The sequence below is a fragment of the Drosophila bipectinata genome, chromosome 3L, assembly GCF_030179905.1.
Source record: "Drosophila bipectinata strain 14024-0381.07 chromosome 3L, DbipHiC1v2, whole genome shotgun sequence".
In the NCBI taxonomy this organism is placed as follows: Eukaryota; Metazoa; Arthropoda; class Insecta; order Diptera; family Drosophilidae; genus Drosophila; species Drosophila bipectinata.
In genome coordinates, this window is record NC_091738.1 from 26384999 (window position 1) to 26406263 (window position 21265).

Sequence of the window (21265 nt, forward strand, 5' to 3'; positions counted from 1 at the left end):
GCCGGCGCCATGTGGGTCTTCTGTCGAGGTGTGCTATGTCACACCTCGATGGCATTGAAAAGCTGGGGGATAGAGCGAACAGTGCAATTTCGGAGCCTAATGATCAGCCCGGGGACTTTTTTTGGATTCAGTTTATTTTTAATGATGTTAACGATTTCGTTTGGTCACTGAATTGGCTCATGTTGAAGCTGAGGCTCATATGGTAAAGTCGGAAAAAAACGAACTAGTGGCAGGATTTGGTTTGAAGGTGGTTAGAAGGTTTTTAAGGTGGTTGGCCCCCGTGCTGGCTCTTTCTGCATCGCTGCGCGCCCAGCCACCTTCTGAATTGCAATTCTCGACATAAGCGCTGATTTTCGAGGACGAGCTATTCGATTTGTGGATTTGTCTACTTTTGGTTGCATTGTGTATTTATAGTATGAGGTGTTGAAGCTCGAGCTGCAGAGACGAGTACGAGTGAGCTCCAGTAAATTGACAAAGCTGTCTACGTGTGAGCTAATACGCTTTCTGTACTTAACACGATTGGTTTTCTGAGAGGTCAATTTTAATGATTGTTTCAATATTCCTGTAAGATCGTAGATCAAACAAGACAGGCAAGTGATCAGAGCTTATCAAATTTTGAGGAATGTTTTTGGTAATCGGAAAGTCTAGTAAATTGGGTAGTTTCTTTGGGTCTGCCGGCCAGTATATTGGTGTGCCATATATATAGATATATAGTCGAGACAGTTTGGATTCACGAGACGAGATCCCCAGTCTTCTAGAAAGTTAAGAAATACATAAACTCATCTTCAATGATCAATTAAAACTCTATAATGAAGCGAGGGGGTAGTATACTGTGGCTAGAGTAAGTTGGTTTCCAGTGTTTAGTTTTATATTTAAAGATAGGTAGGTATAGGTAGTTTAAGGCAAATTTTTTATGATAGTGGTGCAGACGTGCTTTCTTTTTGTCTTCTTATCGTGCAACGAAAATTAAACAAAAACTAAGCATAGTGCAGTGCAAGCTCTAAACAAAAATACACAGTGGGCGAAAAGACGCTTAGTGCGATGAACTTCGTACTTTTTGTGTAAATAAAAAATAAAAAAATCAAAAACATTAAGCTATGAGTGAATTCGACACTCATACGGTGCTCCAACGTCAGCAAGACGAGCGTCGACTCTCTTTGCTACGTAAGAACGCATACCACTCATTCGTGTCAACGCAAGACAACGCGACCGCAAACCCAACAAAAAATAACCAACCGCGATCAATAACCCCAACCCCGAGTAATGAACTCTATCCAACATCGCAAGGCAGGGCGCGTTCTTGCTCTCCTGCGCTCTCGTTGGATAAAACCCCATACCCTTCCCTCATGCCTGCCTGCATAGCCACGGTCACCAGTACAGTGACGTCATTAGCAACTGCAACGGCAACTATTACAACAACTACAATGGTATCGACTGCTCGCGCAATACCATCTACCGTAATATCGGAAACTGCTGTGCAAGCAAATAATGCAGCACCTTACACCAGCGTGCCCCCTTCAAAACAACGTTCGGTCGTACAGACTGGTATGGATCGCTACATACAAATACAACGAAAGCTTAGCCCGCAGAACTCTAGACTCACAAACACTCACAAACTTCTGAAGTCATACCTATACAACAGGAAATTCTCAGTAAGATGTAATTCAGCCATGTTCAGCCTTAGACCAACACTCTTGGTAACTCTGGTAAAATAACTCGAGGCACCTCAAATCTACAATATAGAAGCCCCTAAAAGCAAATAGATTTGCTATTTTGGCAGATAAATCCGATGATACACCTCCTGAAGTCATCGTAGGGGACAACAAAAAGCCTAAGCCGCCGCCGATTTACATCCGTGAGAAAAGTTCGAATGCTCTCGTAAACTCGATACTAAGTTCAGACTAATACGGAAGCAAACTACAGAATTTTGTCGAAGTATTTAAACGACAATAATAAAAACTTCTACACGTACCAATTAAAAAGAAGTAAGGCCAGCAAGTAGTACTAAAAGGTATCGAGCCGGAAGTAACACCAGATGAAGTTACAAGAGCACTGATGGAGAAAGGTTTTAATGTAAAAAATGTTATTAACATTTTGAATAGAGAAAGAAAGCCTCAACCTCTTTTCAAGGTAGAACTTGAACCCGAAACCAAATCCAAGCCTCTGAAAAAAAATGAAGTGCATCCAATCTTTACTCTCCAGTTCCTACTACACCGCAGAATTACGGTAGAGGAGCAGCATAAAAGAAATGGACCGGTGCAGTGTAATAATTGTCAGGAATATGGCCACACAAGGTCTTATTGCACGCTTCGTCCAGTATGCGTTGCTTGTGGAGACCTTCATGAATCTCACAAATGCCCAAAAAATAAAGAGGATCCCAGCAGCAAAACGGCGTCTCACAGCGCAAACTCGAGTTAACTCAGTTCCTTATTAATTACCATATCGATGTAATGCTACTCGCAGAAACTCATCTCACAAATAAATATAATTTTCAAATTCGAGGCCATCTATTCTACAACACGAATCACCCAAACGGGAAAGCTCATGGAGGCACTGGGATTCTGATTAGAAATCTCATCAAGCACTGCTTCGACAATAGCTTCGCCACTAACTTCATGCAAGCTACATCAGTAGATGTGCAAATGGATTCCCGATCTTTAAAGCTTGCCGCCGTATACTGTCCTCCTCGGTTTACAATATCAGAATCCCAATTCATGGAATATTTCAACTCTCTGAGCAAACAATTTATAGCAGCAGGAGACTTCAATGCCAAGCACACGCACTGGGGATCTCGACTTGTGACTCCTAAGGGAAGGCAGTTGTACAATGCAATAATAAAAGCAAGCAACAAGCTAGACTGTGTGTCCCCTGGGACACCTACATATTGGCCAACAGATCAAAGAAAACTGCCAGACTTGATAGATTTTGCAGTCACAAAAAACATTCATCGCAACCTGATAAGTGCCAACTCCTTACCAGATCTATCGTCTGAACACTCGCCTGTACTTCTTCATCTAAATCTACATCCAGTTGCGGTAGATAAACCATTTAGACTAACAACGAATAAAACCAATTGGCTTAAGTACAAAAAAAATATAAGCTCGCACATTGAGTTGAATCCACGTTTGAATGACGAAGCTGATATCAACTTATCCACAAACACTCTTGAATCCGTCTTGGTCGCAGCAGCTCGCGTATCAACTCCACAAACGCAAAATAGATACACGAACGTTGAAATAGAGCAGCTCGTTCTAGCAAAGCCACGATCACGGCGAGAATGGCAATCCAACAGATCACCATCCTCAAAACAAAGGCTAAAAGACGCTATAGAGAGGCTCTCAGCTGCACTTCGTCATGAAGAAGAAAGGTCCCAAAAACATTACATAGAACAGTTATCCCCAATGAGCTCTAAGTTCCCACTTTGGAAAGCACACTCATCTCTCTGCGCACAAATCGAATCTGCAATGCCAATAAGGACATCCACAGGCAACTGGGCTCGAAGCGACGAAGAAAGAGCCGTCAGATTTGCAGAGCATCTTCAAAATGTATTTCAGCCCAACACATCATCAAACGGGATCTCACTGCCAGAAACATCAGATATCGACACATCAACGTATGAACCTATTGTATTTAGGCCACATGAGTTACTCAAAATCATAAACGAACTCAACCCAAAAAAATCTCCAGGATGCGACCTAATATCTCCAAAAATGATTATTGAACTTCCTTTCTGTGCTGTTCGAGCTATTTGCCAGCTCTTCAATGCAATAACGAGACACGGACACTTTCCAGAGAGATGGAAAAAGTCGATCATTAGAAGGATACCAAAACCTGGCAAAGACCGCACAATCTCTTCATCATATAGACCAATTAGTTTACTAACGTATCTATCAAAACTCTTTGAAAAATGCTTCTTGGCACACATTACCCCATATCTCAAAACACACAACAAAATCCCGATTCATCAACTCGGTTTTCGAGAAAAACACGGAACCATTGAGCAAGTCAACCGCATAACCTCAGAAATCCGAAATACATTCGAACAAGGGGAGTACTGCACTGCGATATATCTGGACGTATCACAAGCTTTCGACAGAGTATGGTTAGAAGGTCTAATGCACAAAATTATAGAAATGCTCCCAACCAACACTCACAAACTTCTGAAGTCATACCTATACAACAGGAAATTATCAATAAGATGTAATTCAGCCATGTCCGATGACTACATCATTAGAGCCGGAGTTCCTCAAGGCAGCGTGCTTGGACCAACACTCTACCTTATCTACACTGCGGACATCCCAACGAGCAGGAATCTAACCACATCCACTTTTGCAGATGACACAGCAATCCTAAGCCACGCGAGGTGCCCCAAGCAAGCAACGGCGCAACTTGCTATGCACCTGGTGGCAGTGGATAAATGGCTATCCGACTGGCGAATCAAAGTTAACGAACAAAAATGCAAACACGTAACGTTCACTCTTAACAGGCAAGTCTGCCCTCCACTTAATCTTAACAACACCGATAGCAAATGTAGTAACATATCTTGGCGTACACCTCGATAGACGGCTTACCTGGCGCAGCCACATTTTAAGAGTTGCAACCTTATTGTTAGACTCATAAAGAGTAATCCAATAAAAACAAACTAAACTTAAAAAAAAAAAAAAAAAAAAAAAAACTTTCGAACTTTTGATTCTTGAATGCTGCCCTTTACAAGAGATATTATGTGAAAGTTATCCTTGCCATTAAGGTCTATGATTTGGTTGACAAAAACATTGAAACTTTTTTCACGTATATAAACAGGTGGAGGGTTTTGTTCCTTTCCTCGACTCAACAGTTTAGTAAATTCGGCCGTCTTATAGCCGTCTTATCAACCTTATAGGCGTCTGCCAAGATTTCAAATCGGTTTGAGTAAATGGGCTAACATTGGGGTAGGATTGCGGAGGAAGGTCGTCCTCACTCTTACAAAGAAGACCGTGAAGATCCTGGAGGAATCAGACCACCGGTTCAAGTACGGATTCGAACACGGTCCGACGCAGACGCACAAGAGACAGACTTGAAGGAGTCGACCGGAGAGGGGCCCCCAGGATGGGGTGGAGGACATCCTGGAAGGTACATCTCAGAGGAGAGCGACTCGGCAAGGGCACTTAGAGGCGTCGGGATAGAGGAGGACTCTCTGCTGTGCTCTGAGACGGAGGCTGCCCCAAAAGCAGATCGGGCATGAGCAAGTCTAAGAAACCTCCATGGTGGTTGCAAACACTTGCGCCCTTTAAGACCAAGGCCCGTAAAGCCTTTAATTTCGCTAGTAAGGAAAACACAGAGGCAGCCTGGGAGGCGTACAAAGCGGACCGTAAGCAGTACAACAAAGAACTGCATAGGGCAAAGAGGAATGACTGGACCAAGTTCTGCACGAACATTTATTAGACATCGGAGGCCTCCCGACTCAGAAAGGTCCTCGCAACAACACCACCAAATGTAGGATACATTAAAACCTCGGATGGTAGCTGGACCACGTCCAGTAAAGAAACCGTAGAGGCTCTCACAAATGCACATTTCCGAGAGTGTTCTCAGGAAGAAACAACCCCGGAACCGCAGAGACAGGGGGAAAGCCTTTCCTGAGTTATAGGTATCTCAACTTGGCGATAAACAGCTTCAAGCCCTTCAAATCACCAGGCCCAGATGGCATTTTCCCGGCACAACTAATCAAAGCCAGATCGAATTTGAGGTCAAGGGTTAGGAAAGCTCTCTCAGCCATTTTAAGAATAGGCATCGTGCCCGCGACGTGGTGGCGGACGAAGGTTTTATTCATACCCACAGCAGGAAAACCATCGCACTGCACCCCTAAGGACTTCAGACCTTTAAGCCAGTCGTCATTCCTCCTCAAGACAATGGAGAGACTAATCAGCCTCCACATTAATCTCACTATTAACCCGGGTGATATTTCGGGATCACAGGATGCGTATAGGAACGACCGATCCACGGACACGGCACTCCACAAGATCACTACATTGGTCGAAAAGGCACTTAGTGATAAGGAATGACCCATGAATGAGTGACGCACTTATTGCTTTTCTAGACATAGAAGGTGCGTTGAACAACATCCTGCCATGTTCGATAATCAACGCGCTGACGATAATAAGAATAGATGATGAATCCTTACCCCTAATACAGAAGGTCTTGGTGAACAGGACTGTTGAGGCGACATTAGAAGGAGAATTTATTCAAAGATACGTCAGAAGAGGCACTCCGCAAGGAGGTGTTCTCTCCCCCCTACTATGGAACATGGCATTTAATAGCCTACTACGATCCCTAGAAGGTGGTGGTTATCGCTTATGCGGATATCGCTTTTCTGGAAAATTTCCCCAAGCTCTATGTGACCGCATGAAGGACAAACTTAGGGTTCTCTTAACATGAGCAGTTAGGAAAGAAATAGGACTTAATTCATCCAAGACCGAGCTTGTCCTCTTTACTAGGAATTACAAAATACCGAATGTAAGGATCCCAAAACTATTAGGAGAAACACTCTCTCCCTCAGTGGTAACGCCAAGCAGGGATCACACTAGACAGGAAACTGGATTGGGAGTTAAACACTATGGACAGAGCAAGCAAAGCGACAACCGCGCTCTATACATGCCGCAAGGCCATTGGACTCAGACGGGGAATGTCTCCAAAGATAGAAAGATGACTTTACACAGCGGTCATAAGACCCATCCTATTCCACGGTGTGGTGGTATGGTGGCCTGCTTTACCAAACTCCATATGTAGACAAAGATTTAGGAAAACGCAAAGGATGCTTACGTCTCACACCAACAGACGCCCTATACTTCATACTCGACCTATTACCTGTAGAGATAGTGGGGGTCAAGATAGCCACGCTATCGGTAATAAGGCTACGTGAGGTGGGTCTATGCAAAAGGAACAACTCTGGACAAACCATGTTGGACCTACAGCACTACACACCAACGCACAGTGTTCGATTCAGTCTCGCTAGCGGCATTAAATTAATAACTTCTGAAATATTAGAGATATCTTCAATCGGTTTTTTATTTTCGGTTTGTTACTCAATTTTGAATTATGTGGACAAAAATGAAATTTATAGTATTTTTTTATATATAATATTTATATTATTTATATTTAAAAAAAGACTTTTATTAAATTTTTTGTATTCTAAAGAAAAAGAGTAAGAAATAGAATTATAACTTATATTATGCAAGAAGCAAATAAGAAACATGTACATTATATACAAACATTTTATATACATTATACACAAAAAAATTAAAATTCTGGGAACAGACGATGGCATGTCAAACCAAGGGTACGATCCGAATGCATTGGTGTTTAAGTAATGTCCACAGGACAATGCTCGCAGGACAATGCTAAATCGGAAAATTAAAATTTGGTTACTCTTTTTATGCGCGCAGGTAAATTTGGAAAAAATCTTCGTTCAGTGTTTCCATTGTTAGTACTTTTAGTACCGGCCGTACTTCCAGTTCTTATAATATCCCCGGTAAGCTCCTCGTCAGCATTCAGCTTCGACACAATTCTTGCAGCCAACAACAGTGCATCCGTCGAGACTTTCTCCGAAATGCCTGATAGTTTGTTGATTTGATTATTTATTTATTTATACTGGACAAGCCCACTATTAAAACTACTATTTTTTCCCAATTTTGCAAAGCTCCTTTTCGTTACCATCATATTGTAACTTCTACTAATGCAAAGCTTTCCATTACGAAGAACTTTTTAGTGGGGATCGCTTCGCCGTGCCATACTAAGAAAAGTGCGCGCTTCGACACTGACATTCTTCCTAAAAAGTGAAATAACTTGTAGATACGCAGGACTACGCACTTCATTTTTGACATTTCGGACAGATAATAATTCAGACTTTAACAAACAATTGCAACCAGAGTGAATGCAGGTGAATTTGTTAAGTTCTACTTCACGAAAGACTGGTGTGCGCTCTATTCCGCACATTGTAAATACACTCCAAATCCACTACAATTTATAAGTAACACATATACTGACACGTCACAAGCACATATTTTCTATGTAGCACATACCTTAATAGTCGTTAAAAACCAAATTTGCACTAGAATAATCGTAAATTTCACTATTTATTCAAATATGCAACCAATAAGTAAAAGGGCGCCAAAAATGTAAATATCAACTGCTGAGGCATATGTTGACTTTGACAGTTCACAGCTGATCATCAGCTTATTGATAAGCTTAGAAAACATCAATTAGCATCTAATCAAGGTGTATACTATCGATAGGTAAACTTAAATTAACGTTTATTTAAATTTGAAAATCATAATTAAATGCCGCTAGCCAGGCCAAATCGACCACTGTGCAACGGGGGCTACAGACTACTGTATACCTGTTGATTATCCCACCTTAAAATATAAGGTATCCAATCCAACGAGGGAGGAATGGGCTTCACAAATCCTGGGACCTAACTGAGTCCTTCAGACTCCCCGACCACTGTAGTGTGTTCCAAGCAGAAGTAATAGCTATCGGGGAAGCACTTAAATCGCCAGCACTTACTGACAATCAAGACACCTTATGCATCTTCTCAGACAGTCAAGCGGCACTGAAAGCCCTTGACAGATTTTCATCCCAGCCCAGGACAGTGAATGACTGTCGCAGATCTGTAAACGAGATGGCAGAACAGTATGACAGTATCCACCTCATATGGGTGCCTGGACACAGGGACCACGAAGGAAATTGCGCCGCTGACGAACTAGCAAAAGCAGGTACTACCAATCCTCTACTTCCGGAGAAGGAACCAGTAGGCATTCCCTTAGCAACGTTTAGGCTGATGCAGGTATCACTTCGACCTGGTAGCACTAAGGAAATGGAGGAATCTCCAAAACTGCAGGAACTCACGCATGATATCGCCCATTCGCTCAAGGAAAAGATCAATGATGCTTATCACCCTCAATAGGCAGGACTGCAGTCTGGCAGTCAAAGACATCACGGGACATTGGTTAATAGGAGCACACGCGGCTAGATTAGCGGTGCCACACTATTATTACTGCAAAAGCTGTGGGGTGTAGAAGAGGAGGAAACAGTCGCACACCTCCTGTGTCATTGCCCTGCGTTGGGGCGCAGCCGACTTAAATTCTTGGGTGCAGCAGCACTCACGGGCTTAACAGACCTCGCGGTGATCGCACCACGCAGACTCGTAGCCTTCATCCGTAAATCTGGATGGGACCACGAGCCGCCGCAGGAAAGATAACTCACTCTTGGGCACATTAGTAGAGAGGAGGGGGGAGGTCCAGTTGTAGGACCTCTTTCCTGTGCGGGCTCCACAAGGAGCCCCAGCGGATCAAGTGGAATTAAATTAAAACTTTTTATCAAATTACTTTAAAAATCAGGAAAAGACACTTATTTGCAGAAAACGAGAAAAAAGTCAACAGTTTTTAAAAACACTGTGGAATCCAAGAAAATAAAGAAAGTAGACAAAAAATGAGAATTTTTTTTCATTAAGTCACATTTATCAAATTTCGAAGTTTTATGATGAATCCTTATCCTTATGTATGGAGAAAAACCCGTGGTACTCAATGACACCAATGATTCACCAACAATCGACAATCGACATTCCATTAGGATGCTTAGGCGAAAATGCATTAAAAGCACGTATCAAAAGGTATAAGCGAGACAGACTCTCATACGCAAGAAAAAACAGTCGAATCAATAATATGACTGATCCTTCGGATCCTTTTTTATAGTCTGTGTTTGAAGGAAAGAGAAAAAAAGAGAAAAACCAAAAAACTTTTTCAAAAGATATATCTTCTGGAGTTGCCAACTACCGACAATAGCATCCAATTTGAAAAAGAGTTACAAACTGATTCCGATTCTGATGAAGACCTTAATGAATGATACTCATTGTTCAAATAAGAAGAACAAGCTGACTTTTAAACACAAAAACCATAGACCTGTGAGGCTTGGGTCGATGTTAACGTTTCGACATTTAAACATTCCAATAATAAAACATTCTCATCAAAGACTTAAATGCTTCTCCTCTTAACTTCACATCGGCCTGGCATTGAGCTTTGGAATTCGCATTCATATATATTATTCTTACACATCTTTTGTAAGAATATTGTAGAACAATTTCAAATATACAATTAAAATAATATAAACATAATCAACCAAAAATAGGGGATGCCTCGAATACACTTCGAACTTGTTACACAAGCTCTATAACTTGGTTATCCTGGACTCTTTGTCGTGCGATTAATAAGGCTTTATTTGTCGCTCGGTTCGATTCCAGCTTTGAAACCCTATATAAAGAATCCTTATTATACTCTTTCAGAGGGTATTATAATTTTGGTCAAAAGTGTGCAACGCAGTGACAGAGACATCTCCTACCCTATAAAGTATATATTTTCTTGATCAGGATCACCTCCTGTGTTGATATAAGCAAGTCCGTCTGTCCGTCTGTCTGTTTCTACGCAAACTAGTTGCAGTATATAAGTCGAAATGACCGGGATCTGCCGACTACAGCTGCTATATAACTGATTGCTATATAACGACTATATCCTATAGCTGCCAGATAACTGAACGATCGGAAATAGTATTTGGCAGAAATACCAACTTAGGTATTTTTGAAGATAGAAGCTTGGGACTTTTTTTTAGATAATTTATTGTAACTATTTGATTTTGTTATGATATTCTCATAAGGATCGGACAACTATATTCGATGTTTGCGATATATATCCGGTTTTAACTACAAAGGTTTATCAACTTTAGCTCCGCCCGAAGTTAGCTTTCCTTTCATTTTTTTATTAGGTGTCCTCTTTGGCTGGTAAACTGGCTGGTCTTAAGAATTTTGAGCTCAACGAGTTTCGTGTCGTGCAGACAGAACAATTTTCTGGTATCCTGGCCAGGTTTTCATAACAAAGAATTAAAATAAGAAAGGGCCCGCTCAATCGGCTCATTTAAAAGATAATTGGCCCTATGACATTTGATCCGAAAGGGGGCAAAGGTACGAAGATCCCTTTGAGGAACACTAAAATTAATGAGCCCCAATAAAAAAGGACAATCAATGTTATCAACGACTACATTGTTTAAAACAGTTAAAGCTGCCAATTTACGCCGATCCTCCAACGTGCAAACATTCAGAAGAAGGCAGCGGCTCTGGTATGAAGAAACAGGATCCTGAAACCTTAGAGGCAGAAGAGCAAATTTTAAAAATTTTTTTTGAAGTCGCTCAATTCTGTTGGAACGAACTTTACAATCCGGATTCCAAATGATTGAAGCATATTCCAGCCTCGACCGAATAAATGCAGCATAGACGCTAAGGCTCGAGTATGGACTTTTGAATTGGTTCACGTGCCTCTTAACAACGCCCAGCATAGCATACGCTTTAGGCAGAATATAGTCTAAGTGACCAGAAAATTTAAATTTGCTGTCGAATAAGACACCAAGGTCTAAAACCTCCTCTTTAGCTGCCAAATTATAATTACTAATAGAATAACCCGTGCAGATTTCAAGAGACCGCCTACTGTAGCGGGTATACATACACTTAGATAAGTTTAATGAAAGAAGATTGCGGGAGCACCATGAGTAAACTCTGGATATATCCCCCTGTAACAAGTAACTATCACTAATGCAGCTAATGGATTTATAGATTTTAAGGTCATCCGCATACATTAAAAAGTGGGAATGACGAAAGCATGACGAGATGTCGTTAATGAAAATGATAAATAGAAGGGGTCCAAGAGAGCCTGGATTTATAGATTTTAAGGTCATCCGCATACATTAAAAAGTGGGAATGACGAAAGCATGACGAGATGTCATTAATGAAAATGATAAATAGAAGGGGTCCAAGAGAGCCTGGTGGCTCTCCTGGTGGATAGTGGTCTGGTGACCTGCTCTCACAAACTCCACATGTAGATAAAGATTTAGGAAAACGCAAAGGATGGCGGAGGTCGGCATTTTAGGCAGCCTAACTACCACACCCACAGACGCCCTGGACTTCATACTCGACCTATTACCTGTAGAGATAGTGGGGTTCTAGATAGTCACGCGATCGGCAATTAGGCTTCGCGAAGCGGGTCTATGCAAAAGGACCGACTTTGGACATATCAAGTTGGACTTACACCACTTTACGCCAACGGGGGCTACAGACCTGATGATCATCCCACCTTAAAATATAAGGTATCCATTCCAACGAGGGAGGAATGGGCCACACAAGCCCCGGGACCAGCCGGTTCCCTTCATATTTACACAGGCGGTTCAAAATTGAATGGTCAGGTGGCTATATCTTCTCAGACAGTCAAGCGGCACTTAAACCCCTTGACGGATTTTCATCCAACTCCAGGACAGTGAATGACCGTCGCAGATCTCTTAACGAGATGGCAGAACAGTATGACATCCACCTCATATGGGTGCCCGGACACATGGACCACGAGGAAAATTGCCCCGCTGACGAACTAGCAAGGGTAGGTACTACCAATACTTTCCTTCCGGAGAAGGAACCAGTAGGCATTCCCTTACGTTCCCTACGTGTAGGCTAAAATGCAGGGATCACTTTGACCGCGAAGCACTGAGGAAATGGAGAAATCTCGAAACTGCAGGAACTCACGCATGATATCGCCTATCCGCTCAAGGAAAAGATCAATGATGCTTATCGCCCTCAATAGGCAGGACTGCAGTCTGGCAGTCAAAGAAATCACGGGACATTGGTTAATAGGAGCACACGCGGCTAGATTAGCGGTGCCACACTATTATTACTGCAAAAGCTGTGGGGTGTAGAAGAGGAGGAAACAGTCACACACTGCCTTTGTCATTGCCCTGCGCTGGGGCGCAGTCGACTCAAACTTCTGGGTGCAGCAGCACTCACGGACCTAACAGATCTTGCGGAGATCACTTCACGTAGACTCGTTGCCTTCATCCGGAAGCTGGATGCGACCGCGAGCCGGTGCAGGAAGGATACTATTTCTTTGAGCACATTATTAGGTAGGAGGAGGGAGGTCCCCTTGTGGGACCTTTTGCCGGAGCGGTATCACAAGGAGCTCCAGCGACTCAAGTGGATGGGAGTGTCAGGGACTGGCCCCATATCGCCGCCTCAACCTAATATAACCTTTCTTTTGGCGTTCTTTATCTTTTGAAGCTGTTGAGCGGAGACGCATAAAAAACCTTACAAATCCGCGCAGTGGTCAGCTCAATTTTTGTTTCGATTACGCCGAGGCGTTACCTAGGCTTCAATTAGAAGATTGTTGATTGGATTTGTACGTGGTGCTCCAAAAGCAAGTGTTAAAGCTGCACAGTAGATAGTTTAAAATCTTCTTAGATAGATAAAACGATTTGCATAAAATGGGAGACAGTAATAAATCTTAGACTTTAAGAGAATTTATTGTATTTATTTTAATCGCAGATCTGGAATCGCAGTTTTATTTTCGATTTCCTAACCATTTAATTATGTAGAGTCTTTCTGATAATTCTACTGTCAGAGTGTCTACATGGTTTTTCCACCTGTCCTCATTTGAAATGGTAGGACAAAGGATTTTAAGGGAGTTAGCTGATTAAGAGAGTACGCTTATGATGTAGTTGTATACTTTTACCTATATTTTCTGCAAATATGCAGGTATTTTAATTTTTGTAACGAGAGTTTCGCTCCAAAGTAGTCGCACCATATCAACATGTCTGTGAACAGACTGTTTATATACATTGTGTTGCCATTTTGATTAATTTTCTTCAAAAGAGTGAAGTCATCTGCATAGAAATAGAATCAGAATCCCCTATGGGCTTCAATGGTGCGGTATAGTTTGTTTTACGCCATTAGAAAAAGAATTGAATTAGGACAGTGGTGAACCTTTAGTGTTCCCATTGTGGTCTATCTTGAGAGAAAGCGTTGCCCACTCTCTCAATTGGTTAGGAAATTTACGATTTTTTTTTTATAATTCAGCAATTTTGGCCCGATTTTCCATCTCTTAAGCTTCTCTTTTATTGCGTGGACTCGTAATTTATTGTAAGCTTTTTCGAAGTCCAGACTAATATCTATGAGAAGAATTAACTCAAGGCCTTTTGTTTCCCTTTTAGAAGATCCAGCTGACCTTGACATTCTGACTCCTGTCCATTTTTTGCAGCATGATCCTGCGCCAACGTTCATTGAGCCAGACCTTAAGGTTCTAAATTTGAGCCTCGTTGATGCTTGGCAGCGTATATTCTAAATGTGTAGCTGAACATAAACATTGTTATCTTTTGTCGGTTATTGCTTTTTCTGAATTATCCTATGTCCATCTCGCTTAGCAGCGCTCCCGGATTATGTTGTCTTTATTGACCGGGTGCTTTTATGGTAGATTAGCTGTACCCAAGCTACATGTACATAGCGAAATGCATTTATTGTATGAGCGGGTGGGTATTTAACGCTTAATAAAGTTCAGATTTAAATGGAAATTGCCGATTTATTTTCATTAAATTTGGGGCTGTAAAACATTTGGCAGCTGAAATTAACATTTTTATACCCTTGCAGAGAGTATTATAATTTTGTCCAAAAGTAGGCAAAAACCGTCGGCAAAAACCGTCTGTTTGTCTGTCTGTCTGTTTCTACGCGAACTAGTCTCTCAGTATTACTTTTGAAACTGAGAGACTAGTTCGCGTAGAAACAGACTATCGACTTGAAACTTTGCACACACTCTTCTTTCCTTTGCACGCAGGAGCGACGGTTTTAGGTGCGGCGAACCTAGGCCACCGCCCAGGACCTCGCGCTTAAAAAATTAACGCGGGCGGTTGTAAATTAAAAAAATGTATACAAAAATGTATAAATGTATTTGTTAATGTATATTTATTAGCGTTTGCATAGTCCTATAACTGCATCTAAGTTCCATTTGAAACAATTTTTGAATGTAACCGATCGTCGAAAGACGTTAGTGACTATACATCGATACTCACGCCATGTGATTATACATATGTCGCAGATTAGTGAACATAATATGTTAAGTTTGAAAGTAACCGATATTATGTTAGACAAATACAGAGGAATGTACTAGAAGACTGTTAATTCGATAGAGCCGGTGAAACTCAAATGCTCATGGCGCCTGGCTGGAGTTCCTAGAAATGGAAATAATGAAATATTTGCAGGGAATTGTGAAATAGAACAGAGGTAGAAACTAGGAGATGGCTTGCGAGTCATAGAGGAACGCGAAGAAACCGCCTACGTGGTGTGCTATAAGAATTATGCAGAATAATTAAGAAGAAGATATACCGTTTTTATTTAATAATGTGTATAGTTTTAATTTTATAATTTGTATAACTGTAATGTAACATATTTGCTGCGTTGAAACGATCATAAATTTTTTTACAACAGATTGAATTATATTTCGGGATAGAAAAAATAGGACGCGATCGATCCGAAGCTGAAAAAATAAATGAAAGTTTGAATGCAACTTCAAGAAATCAGAGACCAATAAACGTATTTCATCGTAGTAAAGTCTCATCGGATATTGATGGTAATTCTTATATTTTGGCCCGTAAAATTAATCGTTTATGCATATCGGTATTATTTCCATAAATTTGTGCATCTAAGATTGTGTTAAAAGTAAATTTATATTTTATTATACATATTGCAGACCCGCCAGCAAAAAAAGAAAAGTCAGATATGGCATTGATCATTCGACAGACATTAAAACAAATCTCAATGACCCTGGAAAATGGTCTGAAAATTTGACAATTTTGCAAATTGACATTATTTTTGAGAAAGGCCCAATCAGAGTTAAAACAAGAAAGGAAAGCTAACTTCGGGCGGAGCCGAAGTTGATATACCCTTGCAGTTAAAACCGGATATATATCGCAAACATCGGATATAGTTGACCGATCCTTATGAGAATATGATAATATAACCCATTTATTATAATAAAAATTCTAAAAAAAAGTCCTAAACTTCTTTCTTTAAAATTACCAAAGTTGACATTTCTACCAAAAGCCATTTCCGATTGCTCAGTTATGTGGGAGCTATAAGATATAGTCGAAATCGTTATGAAATTTGGTAGGTCGGATTAACTGACAAAAATAGAATTTCTACCAAGTTCCAGCTTTCTATCTTCAAAAACACAAAAGTTGGGTCACTTCCGATCGTTCAGTTATATGGCAGCTATAGGATATAATCGGCCGATCCCTTTGAAATTTGGCATATCGTAATGTTTTGCCAAAAACAGCTCTCATATCAAATTTGAACTTTCTAACTGTTAATTGATTTGTATTTTATTGAAGTTGTCGAAAATTGTGAATTATAGTTTATAGCTTAATTGTATTTTGTAGTTGTTAGTCTCCAAATTTACTCTAAGATAGCTTAGGGCGGAGCGGGAGCGAAAGCTTATATTTGCTCTTGTGCGAATTCGCCCCGCTTCGCCGCAATAGATAAGTTAGGCTTAAGATTAGAGAGAAATACAATCGAATTTATAACGTTGATGAGGCACGACCATTCTTTTCGTTTTTCGCGAATTTTTAAATATTTTGCAGCCACCCTTTTTTTTATTATTTTGAAGTGTGAGATAAATTAATCTCGTTATACATTTTGGCGCCCCCGGGTGGACAATAGTGAAAATATTTAAAACAAGAAAGGAAAGCTAACTTCGGGCGGGGCCGAAGTTTATATACCCTTGCAGTTAAAACCGGATATGTATCGCAAACATCGGATATAGTTGGCCGATCCTTATGAAATTTTATAGGTTGGGTCAACTGACCAAAAATAGAATCTGTATTAAATTCCAGCTTTCTATCTTCAAAAACACGAAAGTTGGGTCATTTCCGATCGTTCAGTTATATGGCAGCTATAGGATATAGTCGGCCGATCCTTACGAAATTTGGCATGTCGTAATGTTTTGCAAAAAGTAGCTCTCATGTAAAATTTGAACTCTCTAACTCTAAAAACACCAAAGTTATACCATTTCCGATCAATCGGTTATATGGCAGCTATAGGATATAGTCGACCGATCCCCGTCGTTCCGACTTATATACGTTATATGCGTGCAAAGAAAAGAAGGGTGTGTGCAAAGTTTCAAGACGATAGCTTTAAAACTGAGAGACAAGTTCGCGTAGAAACAGACAGACAGACGGACAGACGGACATGCTCATATCAACTCAGGAGGTGATCCTGATCAAGAATATATATACTTTATAGGGTCGGAGATGTCTCCTTCACTGCGTTGCACACTTTTGGACAAAATTATAATACCCTCTGCAAGGGTATAAAAAAAGAACTACAAGTTAAAGAGCTGCTCGCGACGCGTCCGTGAAGTGGAAAATAAAAAAAAACAAATTTCACCGCGTCGTGAAACCGCTCACGCCGCCAGGATCATCACCGCAGGATCATCGCCACTCATCGAAACCCATCTACTTCCATGCCGTGCACCTGCATCGATTGCAAAAGAAAAGTGGCAGCGGGATTAAAGGATCCCAAGGCAGAACCCCAGGTATTTGTGCAAAAAATTGAAAGTTGAGAAGAGACAAATTAAATCTTCGTCTTGTGCTGAAATATTGCACCCTCCTTTCAATTCTTGGCGCATATGTACTTGAAATTAGTAGAGCTTAACAATTTGATTAGTTTAGTTAAATAATTAACAAACTGTCTGTGGCTAAAATTGACAAAAACATAAATACATATCCACATCTTTTTTCGTTCGTTTTCGTTTTTTGAATTTATTTATTAATTAAATAATTAAAATAAAAAATTTTTATTTTTACAAATTAACAAATAAATTAAGAAATTTTTATTTAAAAATAAAAAAAACACAAAATTTTAAATTTTTTATCGTTGTCTGTTTATTAAAAAATAAATATATTTAAATATGGAAAGTAATAAACAGAAACTAAAATCTACGACTCTTGATGAATTAAGAAGAAGATTAAATGTCTGGGTAAAAAGCATTCGCCGGTTAGAGGAACGTTTGGAAGCTGGGTCAGTTCCTTTAGTGAAGACCGAGCTAGAGTGCAGGCTTCAGGTTTTAAATGAGACAATATTTAAGGCAAACGAGTTGCAAGACCAGATCGAGCCATTAGATGAGGAAGATGAATTTGGAGCCGAGTTGGAAGAATTAGAGATAACAACTAAGGCAAGGGTGATGTCATTATTAAATGCCTTCACGTTAGCTGAAGAGTCCCCACCAGCTACTGCAATTTCTGCAGCCCCAACTCGAGCTTGACTTCCCAGTTTGGCATGCCAATATTCAGTGGAAACTATTCGGAGTTTAAAAGTGCATGAGTCTCTTTGAGACATTAGTAGACAAGGATGTGAACATTCCTGTTATCGAGAAATTTAACCATTTAATTTCTTGCCTCTCTGGTGAAGCCTTAGGAACTATCAAGGCATTCCAAGTCACCGAGAGTAATTATGACAAAGCTATTGCTAGTCTAAAAAGAGTTTACGATAACGAATGTCTCATCTTTGCGAACCAAATAAGCAAATTATTGAGCCTTCCGAAAGTTTCCCAGCCGTCTGCGTCGTCGTTGAGAGGTCTCATCGACAGAGTGTCATCGATCTATGGGTCACTATTATCCATAGGAGATGACACTAAAATTGCAAACTCAATGATCATTCACTTAGTTTTGAGTAGAGTAGATCCAGTGACCAGAGAAAAATGGGAAGAGTCACTGAATTATGAGGAATTGCCGCTGCGGTCCGATTTCGAAAAAATATTAAATTGTAGGTACCAGCACCTGTCCGCTGAAGAGACTGGCAAGCCAAAACAGGAGAAAATTGGGTTCGGGAAGCAGCACAATAGGAGTTCGTTGGCTTGCTCCGCTTCCAATAAACAAGCTTGCAGTTATTGCAACGCACAAGACCATAGTCTTGCCCAGTGTAGTCCGTTCGCTCGCCTTGCTGTAATGCAACGGTTTGAGTTTGTCAAGTCAGCCTCATTATGTTTAAATTGTCTGCGAAAAGGTCACACGGTTGCGAAGTGTAAATCGACTAGGTGTCAAATTTGTTCAAGATCGCACCACAAACTTCTGCACCGATTTACTGTGACCGAAAATAACTTGGCGTTACCACCACCAAATGAACATCCTCCTCCAGCGCTACATCTTGATGGCCCTTCTACGTCACATGCTTTGCATGCCTCATCTCTAGAAAGGGTTTTGTTAGCGACTTCGATCGTAAGCGTTAGAACTAAAAATGGCGAGCATATATTGGCCCGAGCAATACTTGACTCTGGGTCACAAATGAACTTCATTACTGAAGAACTTGCTCAACGCTTACAGATCCGTAGGGAGGAATCGTGTATCAACTTGCTTGGAATTGGTAAAGCTAATTCCCAGGTTAAGAAAAAGATACACATTGTGGTGAAGTCAACGATTAATGGTAGTGAGTTTCCGTTCGACTTTTGGATTTTGAGAACTATCTCGGGTTATCACCCTGACCTGTCAGTGAACGTGAAAGATTGGGACCTACCAAAGAACTTGCCGCTAGCAGACCCATATTTCTACAAACCTCAGCGGATAGATATGTTAATTGGAGCTGAGTCATTTTTTTAATTGTTGTCCGTTGGCCAAATAAAACAAGGGCCAAACCATCCCATCCTCCAAAAAACTCTCCTTGGATGGATAGTATCGGGAAAATATAAGGCAAATACCTCAACTCCTCAACAGCCTGTCTCTAGCCTGAATTGCCAAGAAAAAAAAAAAGTAGTTGGAAGAAGTACCAACTTCCAAAAAGCTTTTGTCACCTGAACAAGAGTTATGTGAGGAACATTATCAGAAAAATACAGTTGTGCTGCCTTTAGGTCGATTTGAAGTCAGGCTTCCATTTAAATCGGATCCAAGCCTTTTGGGAAACTCCTTCGAGGTAGCCAAACGCCGTTTTTTGTCGCCCGAGAGAAGATTATCTCGAGATCCGAATTTAAAGAAAATGTATGTGGAATTTATGGAAGAATACGAATCCTTAGGTCATATGTCCCCAACAAGCAATGATGTTCTTGCTACTCCACACTACGTCATACCCCATCAGTGTGTCTTACGGCCTCAAAGCACATCGACCAAATTACGAGTCGTGTTTGATGCGTCTTGTAAGACATCAACACATAAGTGTCTTAACGATCTGTTGATGGTTGGTCCTACCATCCAGGAAGAGTTGTATTCAATTCTTCTTAGGTTCCGGCTGAACAGATTCGCTCTGATAGCCGACATAAAAAAGATTTATCGCCAAGTAATGGTAAATGAAGCCGATAGGCGATACCAGTTGATAGTGTGGAGGAAAGACCCATCAGAGTCCTTGAAACTGTGCAAGCTCAACACCGTTACATATGGCACTGCGCCAGCCCCATTCCTGGTCATAAGGTGTTTAAAGAGGTTGAGTGAATCTGTGAAAAATACATTCCCTCGAGCTGCCGAAGTTATTGGGTCCGACTTTTACGTCGACGACATGTTAACGGGTGCTGGTTGCATTGAGGAGCTTAAGACAATTAAGTCTGAAGTAACTCAGGTTCTTCAAAACGATGGGTTTGAATTCAGCAAGTGGTTTTCAAACTCGCCTGAAGTTACTGCATCCGAGAGCACGGTTAAGCCAATAACACTTTCGGACTCAGAACTGACTAAAGCATTAGGAATCGCTTGGGTTCCTAAAGAAGATTTATTTAAATTTGAAATTGATGCTTCAGTCATGGGTCAAAGGGCGACCAAGCGGAACATCCTTTCGGTGACATCGAAGTTGTTTGACCCCCTTGGCCTATTCAGCCCTATACTTATAAAAGGAAAGATCCTATTGCAGGAACTTTGGCTAAATAAGCTAGATTGGGATGAGTCAATTCCACTGCACTTAGAAACAGCGTGGAACAAAATACAATTTGCCTTGTCGCAATTAGAGGACATCTCAATTCCGAGATTCGTGTTTACCGAGCCGATGTCACCGATTCAAATTCATGCCTTTTCTGACGCATCGATGAGAGCCTATGGAGCCTGCGTCTATATTCGTTGCAAATCTGCAGAAGGTATTAAAGTTTCATTGTTGACGGCAAAGTCCAAAGTAGGGCCGCTCAAGACAAAGACGCTCCCCCGTCTTGAGTTATGTGCCGCTCACCTTCTCGCAGATCTCTGCCGCAAGATAAAGCCTCTAATAAAAGTTCCGATCGAACGAAATGTATTTTGGTCGGAATCAGAAGTAACTCTTCATTGGATTCGTTCCCATCCATCGTCGTTGTCAACGTTCGTATCGAATAGAGTAGCTGAAATTCAAGAGTGGTCAGATGATAGCACGTGGCGGCATGTACCAACTAAACAGAACCCGGCAGATATAGTGTCCAGAGGTGGAGACGTAAAGGAGACTGTAGAA

The 21265-nt window shown here is 41.0% G+C and overlaps 1 protein-coding gene across 9 annotated transcripts in view; it reads left to right on the plus strand.

Moving 5' to 3' along the window:
• The window catches only part of Pzl (Piezo-like), a 472153-nt gene that overhangs the window by 397759 nt on the left and 53129 nt on the right, over positions 1–21265 (plus strand). The window lies entirely within an intron of this gene.